Raw genomic sequence first — 12,150 nt, 5'->3', positions numbered from 1 at the left:
GACTGAAAGTTAACTCACCATTTGTTTTCAGGTGTTTTCTTAAGCAGAAAAAAAAAAAAAAAAAGGTTGTTCAACATGAATGATTCCCTGAAGGGCTTCCAACCCAAATGCTGCACAGTATTAGATGATGAAAGAACTGTTACAGAAGTGAACAAGAAACAGGAAGTGACAACTACCTTGCCAAGTTTCACTCTATAACCTGAGTAGTGTGTCATTAAAGAATAGCCAGCACAAATAGTGAAAAACAGCTTCCAGTACAAACATATACTTTTATAACCAAGTGCTCTATAGACAGAAATAAAAGATTTTTCTTTTCTACAGAATTTGCTTAAAAGATGGTTTAAATCTCAGGAAAGAACATATATGAAAACATGAAAATGCAAGTTTGTATAATGCTTAAAAACAGTTTCTTTAGTTGTTTTTTTCTGTTTTGTTCATTTGTTTTCTTAAATACAACATCCTGCCAAAACCAGTTTAGTCTGTGCGTAAGTTATTACACATCCTTGCAGGTACTATCACAACCTCTGTACCGCTATCATGTAGTCCCTCTGTTCCACCTCCCACTCTCAAAGGAAGTATCTGCAATTCAGTCTTTGACTTCTAGATGAGCTTAATGCAAGTTAAGCATGCAACTTTCCAAAGGGCCTGTGAATCAGGGAAGGAATGCGGAGCCTAAAAGCACAGGACTTGTGTAATGCAAGTGGGGTACTGAAAACTGCATCAGGTGATTGAATGATTCACAGGGCTGGTAATAGTCTACAGTATGCCCTGCCACCAGGTCACCAGGCTGTATCCATTCTGGTTAACCAACAAAACCGTTCCCATTTCATGGCTGCTCATGTGAGTTGAATTGATCAAGGCTGTCCTGACAAGCGAGCACGTTTGCCATAGTATTATTTGTCACTTGAAACAAAAACATCACAAGGACTTCTACTGGCATAAACAGATTACAGAATAAGCCACCCAAATCTAACCAGTCAGGCCCTTGTCAGTAATATGATAATGCTGTCAAAAAAAAAAAGAAATTTAACAGAAAGATGCTGGACAAACTGCAGAGGTTTGATCCTGTGACCCAACCAAAACACACAGCACTGGGGAAGCCCACTCAGCCATGGCCCAAGGCATCACTTGTTCTGTGGCTGAACAAGGGGCTGTGGTCTTCCAGGGCTGTCAGTTTAACAGCTTTCACCCAAACTAAATTAATCTGGCTTTCTTAAAATGAAAACAAAAGAAATCCAACTCTTCAATGAAGCTGTCCAGGATTTTTAAAAGATAATAATCCTTCAGCTTACTGAGATCTGTGGTTAATAGATGTGGCCGCCAAGAGGTAGCTCAGCCCAAGTTGCCAATGTACCTTTCTATTCACGAAAACCCAGCCTTTTAGCACACATAAATGCTGCACATCTCACCAAATTACAGTTCATTTTACGAAAGTACCAAACTGCCAGAAAAAACAGGGGTTTTGCTTACCAAAGATAAAATTGAGCCTTTAACATGTTTTCTTCAGAAGTACCCTAACAAAAAAATTATCATTTTGATGCAACCACTGAAGCTTTTAGTTTATTTTGTCCCTGTTTCAGCTGCACTAAGATGTATTTAAAAAAAAAGAAAAACGAAACATCATTCATCCCCTGCATTCCTGCATCATTCCATTCTGTAGCTGAAAGTGTATAATAACGCCCAGCCTGCTGTAAAAGGCCCAAGCTGTCAAGTGAAGCACCAGTGTAGGCATGCACATACATGCACATGAACAATATTTATAAAACTGCTGCTGTAAGGGATTTGGTGTTTATTTGTTTAATTAAGTGAAAATGATAACACAAAAGCTTTTCATTTGGCACAAGCTCAGGTTTCATGAACTGCTGGAAAAGATTCTCTTGGAGAAATTAAATTAGTGTTTCTCCATATACTTTATGTGGATTTCAAAATAAACACAACTATATGATCATGCCAGTTAGCAGACAGATGTAGGTAAAGTTATAGGTCTTGATACATCTGAAAAGAGCCTGCAGAGCTAGACACACTGGCTAATGCTTCGTGTTGGCAAAATGACACAGTGCCCCATGAAAGAAAAACAAACCCCAAAACCAAATATGAAACGTACGTGAAAAGAACTGAAAAGGGCAGTTGCAAAGGGTGCCCGTAGCCTACCTGGTGCACCTGAATGTTGTGCTATACACCACATGGCATAAAAGTTCATTATTTGGTGCTCCTGCTCATCCACATTTCTCATGTCAAGGTTCTCAAATAGAACAATGCATGAGAGCAGGAAGCTAAGAATGATGCAGACTTCAGAACAGGTTTTGCTCTATACTCCACTTTAAAGTCAGCACTATACTGAAAAGTCAGCAGTTACACTGTGAATCAACTACCCTACCACCCCTCCCCAGAGGAACATTTGACAGGATGGTAAGCAGCAGACCTGAGTATAAAACCTAACCTTTCCAATGAAGGCACACAAAAGTGCAGCCCATACTAAATAACAGTGCTGCCAGCTGCCACTGTCTTTTCTTCTCATACGGTACATTTAAAATCCATGGTCTCTGGAATTTATCCAATCATAAAAAAAGAAAGGGGAATCTCAGCAGGGCCTTTTTTAGTTCCTAAGAATCTAGAAATTCGTACCTCTTTTCCCCATTTCATGCTTCAAAACACAGCAACTTGATACATACTTTTGCTCAGTGCTCAGATTATTTCACAGGTTTCAGGGTGTAGCAGAGAACAAAAGGGATTTCACCATTGCTTTGGTTTACTGACAGGCAAGGTCAGTGCAGTATTTAAATTTGATTATTTAATGATATATTAGGTCACTACCATGTTTTTGTAAGTATAATTAAACTCGTAGAGTGCCTAAAAGTTTGTTGGTTGTTTTTTGGTTTTTTTTACAGCCTTCTTGTTCATTACTTTTTACATTTAAGAAATAATATTCTCAATAATGGATTGAGATCAGAGACAGATTGAAATTTTCCAAGGATTCTGATTAATCTGGTTAAGAAAAGGACTTTGGAACTACAGATAAGAAGAAGGAACAATTCAGTCATCAACTTTTTCAGATACGACAGCTGTACATATGTGAAGACAGAAAGAAATTAATTCCTTGGAGGATGCTCATCACACGAGCATTGGCTAATAGTCTGGAAGAGTTGGGACTAGATGCATACAGGGAGGTACTCCACCAAAATTATTCTTTGGGGAACACATTCCTGCAATAATTCATTTCCATTTCCACCTTCAGAGCTATTAGGTCTTATTTACTTTTCTTCACCTTCGCTGCAAGTCAACTTTTTTTGATGTTGCACAGGACAGCAACTTGAGAGGACACCACTTACACTGATAAACATATCTTTTGTGTAATGGAAAACGTGTCATTCCAAATGATTGCAAAAGTAGAGACAGGAAAATAAATCAGACATAAAAACACATCTATCACTTTTCAGTGTAAAAAATTGTCTATGAAAGCTGTTATCAAAGAACAAGTCAGGTTACTACACTATCAGCACAGTGAGCATTTGAAATGAAACTGAGGTTTTAAGCTGGGATTCTGCTTCTGTTATATAAAGCAAAAAGAGGCCTTACATCAAAGAATAAGACCACATTCAGCTCAACTATTTGAGTATCACAGGCCTTCATAACCCTTGATGAAGCCATCCTGCACTACATCAAGCCAGAAACTTCCTTAGAGAAATGATTTTGCAGTAGGCTTTATTAAGTAGACTATATAAGATGCTCAAAGATGAACTACCAAGAACCTGAAGTTCTGCAAAAAATGATCAAAAACTAACAACATTAGAAACTGACCTGTCAGTAATCTGTTGAATAACTATGAGTCTTGCTCTGGCAAGACTAGCTCAGAGGGCAGTGTAAGCAGTAAGTCAGTGTAAGCAAGTAGCAGACAAGCGCTCCAATGGCAGGCACAGAATTAATAGTACTGCCAACATCATAAGTTATCTCCTGGCAGGTAGAAAGAAGAGTCTCTAATGAAAAAAGTTATTCAAGAAAGCTCCATTTCTTTAACTTGGCATAAATATAGATGGAGGATTTCTTCACATTTTAAATATCACACACATGTCATAACAAGCTCGTGTTTTGGAGACTCTGCAGGAGTTAACTGCATGACCTCAGCATCAGCCACAGACAGGCATACAGTGTGGACTCTCAGGTACAAAGTAACTCAAAGAAAAACACTCGGGAGCAAAACAGAATGCATATTAAAGTGAATTTCCAAACAACATAGTAAAAATAGGATCAGACACACCAAACTGTCTCTTCCATTTGTGAAGCAAAATTTTTAATTTGAAATACCAGCAAGTACAACTGAACTAAAATCACTTTAACTACCACACTAAACATGTCATGCAGACATGAAATAGATTGGGAAATGTAACTGATAGAGCTTAGCTGAACATCAGTGACGGTGGAGGAGACACACTTTTCAGTAAATAAATTAGCCTCATAACCAAGACAGTCATCTGCTAGGTACAAAACTGTTGCAGGGTGCATAGATGATGATAGCTCTATAATTTTCAATGCACTTGCTCCACTGCCCAGGGGTTCAGCATGTCCTGCACAGCACACGGGGGACAGCTAAGTAATCCCAAGTAGTCTGCTTATAGGAAAGTGAAAAAGAGTCCTCAGTAAATTACAGAAGCAGGAGTTGGACATCTATCTAGTGCCTGCTAGTTCAAAGATGAACTGAAGAGGGGAATCTTTCCTCTAATCTAGAAAATCATTTCAAAGGGCCACTGATACCTGGATGTCGAATGAACTATAAGGAGTACAAAGAAATGTCTATTTTTATCCTCAAAACCTATTAATATCCCAAAGATGCACTCCCTCATAACTGTGTAACTGACTCTTGCAACTAAGTTGACTTACACTCACATACTCCACTGATTCAGCAGAGATAGTAGCAGTCTAAACTTTTCAATGAGGTACAATAATTGGGAGTTTGAATGACTGCATTCCATATGGCCATTCAGTTCTAATCTGCTGTGCCCAGCATATCCATTAAGGACCCAAAACCTGAAAATCTTTCTGCATGTGGTTTGTCAGTTACAGGAATAAAGCCAGACAGAAACACCTTGTTGTTCAAGGCACAAGAAGAGCCCCAGGTCAGAACAGAAACAAGTTCTATAGTGGTTGTAACAGACAGGAGCTTGACAGCTCTGATCCTTCTCCACTTACAATAGAACTGGACCACTTAAAATAATACTTTCATTCCTTTCAAAGCCTTTAAAACCTAAGTTCCTACTCCACAAAGTGGCAGAATATTCTTATACCCAACAGGGTATGCATATGCGAATATACACACGCAGAGGTAAGGACAGTCTATTGCTGTATTCTCTCTTTTCTATATATGGGTAAAATATGGCACAACTATCAGCCTCTATCAGTACCAGTAGTGGTACTGGGATTTCCGTGAAGAAAGCGCATGTCTGCCTGAACACGTCCCTTCCCTTTCCCCAAACTACTTCCCAATATTCTGTTCAGTCATTAGGGTTTACAGGTTTTACTATTCAGCTTATAGATCTCCAGCCTCTGATACATATCCATACCGGATACAAGGAATATGTTCCCATATCAGATGTCTAACTCGACAGTTGGATCGCCTGCAACTTTATCAACACTGAGAGTTCTTCATCACCTCCTACACCATTACTGAGTAATGTTTTTGTCAAGCAGTTCCAACGCTTTCCTTGCCTTTCTCTATCCATGCTGACCCCACAATACATTCCAGAAAAGATAACAGGGTCATCACCAGGCTTTAATTTCTAGATCTGATTACCATTATTTAGATTTTTTTTTCTTTATAATTCAGATAATCTCTTAAAACAAACAAGCAAACAACCTCCACAACTTAAGGAAACATAAATTAAAGACATCGACTAACTGGATGCTAATGCTAATGCTGCAGCATTCAGCATGTGTGAACAATTTCTGCTTTAATGATTTAAAATATCGCTACTCGATTTTTCACTTGAGTTTTTAAAAGCTCCCCGTTCTGGTTATCCCAGCTGCAGCAACGTCGCCCTCTGTCCGAAGCAAATAAAATGGCATTTACTGCCTCTGCTAGTCCAGGGCTGCCCGTGTATTTAGCTAAATTTAAACAAACATACACGACACTCTCTCGGCAATACTTTGGCATCCAAATTTTCACTGATAACACAGTTTTAAACAGATTCTTATTCCTCTTGCACACATTCCAGTGCGTTTTAAAACTGTTTAACACGAGATTTGTTTTCACTCTGGAAAAGTAAATGACAAGTCACTTCAAGCTTCTCGAAAGCTTTTTTGTGGGCTCCCCCCTTCTTTAATCCTCTCCTTGAGAAAGTCAATGACAACCCTTAGCAGCTTGCTTTCCCTCCACATACAAAAGCACTTGCTGGCTTCCCCTTCCCCACTCCTGCAGCAAACCGTCAGTGTGAAAAGAGGATTTAAAAATAGCACGAACACTGACAAATCCTCAGGGTTTTTTACACTTTTATTTTGCCTCCATGTTTTCTCAGCTGCTCTGCTTAGAAGACAATTTTTAAAATTAAAAAAAAAAAAAACTACTGAAAAAAAAAAAAAAGCAAAAAACCCCATTACAAATCAAGAGACTAGAAAACTGCAGCCCAAGGAGAAGGATGTAACTTTAGTTTGACTTACCAATTTTATCCAGCTGTATACTTTCCTACTTGTTGTTTTTACAGCAGCCGAGCTTAGTGCTCAGGAACGTCTACCCCGTGCGAGGGAGCCAGACGGAGCGCTGATCCCCACGCTGATGCTGCTGAGCGAGTGGCTGTGCCGACGGCTCCTGCTGCTGCTGCTGCTGCTGCTGCTGCTGCTGCTGCTGCTGCTGCCGTGCGCGCTCTCTCGGCCCCAGATCAGGAACTGCTTCCCATTCCCCAGCCCCACTCGGCGCTGTAGGCTTCGGGAGGCAGGGCCGGCCGCTGCTACTGTGCTGCGGTTTCTTAAAGGGACAAGCTCCGGCCCGCTGCGGGCCGGGAGACACCAGGGCTGCCCGGGCAGGCGCCTGGAGCCGGGGGTAATTGCCCTCTCCAGCTCGGGCGTAACCACTGCAGGATGGGCTTGGCTCCTACGCGCCTTGGCAACAGGGGCAACGCTCCTCTATAGAGTTTTCATTAAAGGGTCTCAGGTGTTGCGTTGGTTTTGGTTTTACTTTTTATTCTAGTTCTGCTTCCTTCGCACCTTCTGCAGCTAGGCAGGAATCACCGCTCCGCGGAGGAGACGGCAGCAACGGGAGCGGCCGCATTTTTCCCTGGACCGCGGGTGCGGGGCCCCTTGTGGGGCTTGGTGCAATCCCTCCGGCCCCGTGCCCGGTGCCGCACGATGCGGCACTGCTGCCTTCCCACAGCCCACGGCGGTACCAGGGTCAGGGATATCCCCCGCAACCCGGGTCATTGCGACCTTAATGGATTTTATTCCCCGCAACTGAGAGGGTCTGACTTAACTGAATAAAAAGCCCTCATTTCCCAGTTTTTCCTCTTCAGTCATCCATTGGATAGCTTTAATCCCACGTAAACCCCTGTTTCTAGCTGTTTTCTGACTTCACTTTCAAAAGTATCTAATAATATTAATAGCTAGATTAATATGGAGGCATTCCCTGACTCGTGTGCTCCTGTCTGCATTGGAAGAAACCACATTTTATGTCAAACAGTAACGTTAAAATTTGGAGATATTAACACCATCTGCTTTTTTAACTCATGAAAATATATGGTTTGCTCTCTGTATGTGTAAGTCATTTGTTTTCATTACAATAAGTGAACTCTCATGATGACAATACCAATCAACACGTATCACAAGGGAAAGTCATATATATACACACAAATATGTATATATGTAATGGCACAACCAGAGAAAGCAAGTTAGAGAGGAAAAATATTGCCTTCAAACTGGCAGGCCAAACCAAATAAGATGAGACCGAGCCAACACTGTCCTGTTCTCTCTGCCTTCACACGCAGCAGTTCACAGAATAGGTGCAAATGGGAGCAAGCTATAATGTCCTTCAGCTTCTTTGTTCCTTTGGTAGAACAACATGGGTACAAACCAGAAGCTGAATCCAGCCCTTTTGATGCTAATGTTACTTCACAAGCTGGTTCAGTAGCTACCTGCTAACTGCCAGCATGTATACATTTTACCCTGTAAGCTAAGTAGCCATTTAGCAACGTTACTGAATTATAATATTGAGCATTATTAACCTTGTATTAAACCACGGGGACCCATAAGTGTTCCTCTATCATGAGCTGTACTGTGTTCCTGCCTTTCTCAGCATAAAGCCTGGGAAAGTTTTCTGTGATTTACACATACAAGCTATATGTGATGCACAATAGAAGAGATCTTCTAAATTACATCAATCCTTCCCTCTGTTCACATGTTTCCATTGGTCTATTACTCCTTACTTTCCACTCACATCTCTGCTTAATACTTTTTTTCATCTTAACCTCCAAGTCCCTGTCCCATTATTCTGTTTGCCCCTTCTGCATGCCAGGTACTTCTGCAGCTGATCTCCATTTTTTGAGCTCTCCCTAACATTCTTGGTCCTCCCATTTTGCCACCATCCTCTCAGTTTCTCATTGGAAGAGGAAAGAAGAGCTGAAAGAAGAGGTGAGAATGATTAACCAGTTCCCTCTCTTGCTTTCCTCTGCTTCCTCTAGCCAAGATTCTGGAGCCAAAGACCTGTATCAAGCCCTAGAAATTAACTAACCTGCAGCAGCAGGCCAAGGGACAAGGGTTAGATAGGCTCACATTACTGACACTATCTCCCTTCTCACCTTAGCACACTGTACCATTTATTACGATACAGTGTAACCAAGATAAATGGCTCTTGTCCATTAGTTAAAAGAATGTTCATCTTTAAGATAAAGCTGATCATCCATTTGATACCTCAGCTAAGGTTATTCTGGTATGTTCAAAACAGTCAGAGTCTATCTACAAGAAAACAGGGTAAGGTGCTACAGTGGATGGGGAAGTGAATGGCAAAGACACCAATAATGGAGAGAAATGGGGTCTTGGGGGAGCTAAAGCCATGCTCCATTGCTCCATGTAAACAAAACAAGAATGTACAGAATACCAAAATACGCCCAGCAGGAAACAGGTTTGGGCCACTGGACCAGAATGATCTAACCACCATAAATGTTAAAGTGAAAAAGAGTATCTGCTGTTCCTTACATACGGTGCTCCTTACTCTGCTCATAATCCCTTGTGAAAATTGCACACACACCACAAAAACCCACCCCCTCCAACCCCCCCCCCCGGAACATCTGGATGTTCCATTGACAGTGCACTGTCTAATGGTTACAGCACAACTCCTGGTTTCTATTACTGGCTATAGGAGAAATGTGTGGTATATTAAATAAAATAAAGGACATAGAAATTGAGTTCTGCTGCATGCTCCGATATTTAGTCAGCAGTAAATGAAACTAGATAAATCACTGATTCTTTCTGTGACTGTTTCCCCAATAACAAAAAAAGTCCATTAAATTGTGGTGTTATATAATTGAATACTTGTATTAGTAACAGCTTGGGCCAAAAGATGACAGAGAAGCAAGCTTTTTATTATTAAATACTGCAATGCAGATACCTCAGTGAAAACTGGAAAGGGATGTAGTTTGCAAAAATGTTTGATTCTGCAGAACAACCCCCTTGCACAAGAGGTGACATTTAATAGGAGCTATTTTGGTGTCTTAGCTTACGTGGGGCAGCAAACCAGAAGTCATTCCAAAGCTACCAAGAAAGATAAAAGTTATGTTTCTCTTTCTGGACAGCGCATCATGTAAGGTCTACACCCCAAGACAGCATAAACGTACCCACAAAGGCAGCTCCTTCTGAGTTTGGTAATAAGACCATTAAAGAAATCACCTGCTTATTTCTATAAGCATTTTTAGGCTCTGATGACCAAGGTCAAGACCAAAAAGCTAGAGTACTATTGGTGTATAATTGGAGTGAAAAGACAAGAGGAAAGGCGCATACAAAACCAAATAGATTATTTGCTACTCAAAACCAGATTCCTTATAGAATGCAGAAGCAAGAGCTTCTGTGAGATGTTGCTCCATCTCTGGAGCTATAAACTGTTTGTCAAATCCCTTGTCAAAACAAAAGGACACGGGTATATTAATCTAACAACAAAACTGCCCATTGTGAGAGGAGACCCAGTGCCAGGCTGCCTGCTCCATCTGACAATGAGATTAAACACCACAGCTCTGTGAACTTGGCTGCATGGCTTGCCTGACACCACCACCCAGGGCAGCTATAGCGTCTGCAGCTCTGTCACCACAGGCTACAGACCTAGCAAGACTTTCACAGCCTCCTTACAGAGATTGTTTCTGCATGTCTCCCAGTCTCCAAAATACCACACAACGCTTTGAGCATCTCTTGAGTCTGACATGCAGAGCAGTATTACCACTATATACTAACATTATCTTTACTTATCACTACCCTTACATATCAAAGAGCCACAATAATTTCTGTCCCCTCTTGCTGAGGGGCCGAAATGAGGCATATATGGTCAATTCAACACAGACATGCATATACATTCCTTCAGGTAATATAATTCTTCTAAAATTATTTTTATCTTTGGGCTTAAACCACACCATCAGATCTAAGGGCTAGATTCCACCCCCACTGACTTCCTGATGAAGAAGGATGAAAATATACTCCAATTCAGGGATACATAAATTTCAGATTAAAACTTTTCAATCCTTACCCACATCTTTAATGTGTTAGTACTGCAGCTTGAGAACTTGCTTTGAACTTTAAAAAATTAGGGCTCTTGACAATGCTCATCTGAAATAATGTTCATTATTAATTAAAAATTAAAACTATTAGTGCCACAAGATTGTTTTCCACCTGATGAATCACAATGTGTGTACATACCTGCGTGTGAGTGTACGCATTTATACATGTGCATGCCTGCAGATGTTTGAGTGAAACTGCAGCAGAATTTACTGTTGTTGAGGTTAGCTTACATCTGATGTATTGCTGGTGTACTTTTTCTGCAGCATTCCTGACACCATGGAAAAATGGTTGTTAGCTGCCACTACAAACCCAGAACAAACATTTATTTCTAGTGGGTTTATTTTCTCAGTAAAAAAAAATATAAAAAAAAATTGGTTGAAAGAAAATAAATTTGTTCCTTAAACCTAAGCTTTATCAGGTCTGTAGGATTTGTGCAGGTAATGAAAGTTATAGCCTTCAACATGAAGATAACATTCCTCAGCAATGCCTTCGATCAATATACTAGCTATCAAACTGCTTCTGCCAATGGTTTTTAAGCTAAAAGGGGATTTTTCCATATTATAAAATGTTCATGCCACAGAACTTAGTCACTACAACTATATTAAAATCTGTATCCATCACAATAAGATGTAAGATGTTAGTCTGGGCTATCCTCGACATGGTAGATTCCAATTTCATCCTTTTCCCTGTGTTTTTCCTGTATACAGCTGCTTCTCTTTCATTGGCTTCCCAAGCCCATTATAACCCTTTCTCCTGTATTGGTTAAGATTTAGTGAGTGGTCTGCACAGGTTGTTCGCTGACAAGGGAACATACAAGCCTGAAAGAAAAGCCATCAGTATTTGCTGCAACTCAAACAGCTATGGAAAGAGGGAAAAAGACATTTGCTATTCAGAAAGGAGAAAAGGTTTACAAGGTGTTGGAATGCAAAAGTCCGAGATTACTCCAACTGAAGGAAAAAAAAAAGAAAAAAATGTGGAAATTCTACAGGAATTGTCCCGCTTCTCCCTTTAGCTTTGTTTAGTATTTCTCAAACATCTTGAAAGTGCAACTATGTTTTCAGATAACAGGCCAGCTCAAATCCAGATCCCTAAAGGCAAAGGACACAGAATCAACCAGAATTAGATTAAATTTCCTGCCACTAAAACATCAATCATCTGCCAGCAATTAAAGGTAGTTGGCAGTCTCTGACTACTCTAAACATTTGTAACCAGCAACTTCACTGTCACTGTGACTTCATTTGCTTGCCTTGAAGAGACTTGGGTTGTGTTCACAACTAATACCTTATGAATGTTTTGAACCTATTCACGATACTTTCTTAGGAATAATAGACCATTTAAAAAAAAAAAAAAAGAAAAAAAAAGGAAACATATCAGCTGAACTTCTTTCTGTTTCTTTCTGCTTTTCAGTCAGCT

The 12,150-nt window shown here is 40.4% G+C and overlaps 1 protein-coding gene across 2 annotated transcripts in view; it reads right to left on the bottom strand.

Moving 5' to 3' along the window:
• The window catches only part of DAAM2 (dishevelled associated activator of morphogenesis 2), a 178,840-nt gene extending 172,065 nt beyond the window's left edge, over positions 1 to 6,775 (bottom strand). For both annotated transcript variants that reach the window (XM_061365987.1, XM_061365988.1), the window contains exon 1: positions 6,649 to 6,775. The gene's annotated coding sequence lies outside the window, so the exon portion shown is untranslated. The remainder of the gene's footprint in view (positions 1 to 6,648) is intronic.
• Positions 6,776 to 12,150: the final 5,375 nt, after the last annotated feature.

This window comes from Neopsephotus bourkii, unplaced genomic scaffold, assembly GCF_033783945.1.
Source record: "Neopsephotus bourkii isolate Nb327-2 ecotype Australia unplaced genomic scaffold, CSIRO-AGI_Nbou_v1 NB_1292, whole genome shotgun sequence".
Taxonomy (NCBI): Eukaryota; Metazoa; Chordata; class Aves; order Psittaciformes; family Psittacidae; genus Neopsephotus; species Neopsephotus bourkii.
This window is presented reverse-complemented; position numbering and strand designations above follow the sequence as displayed.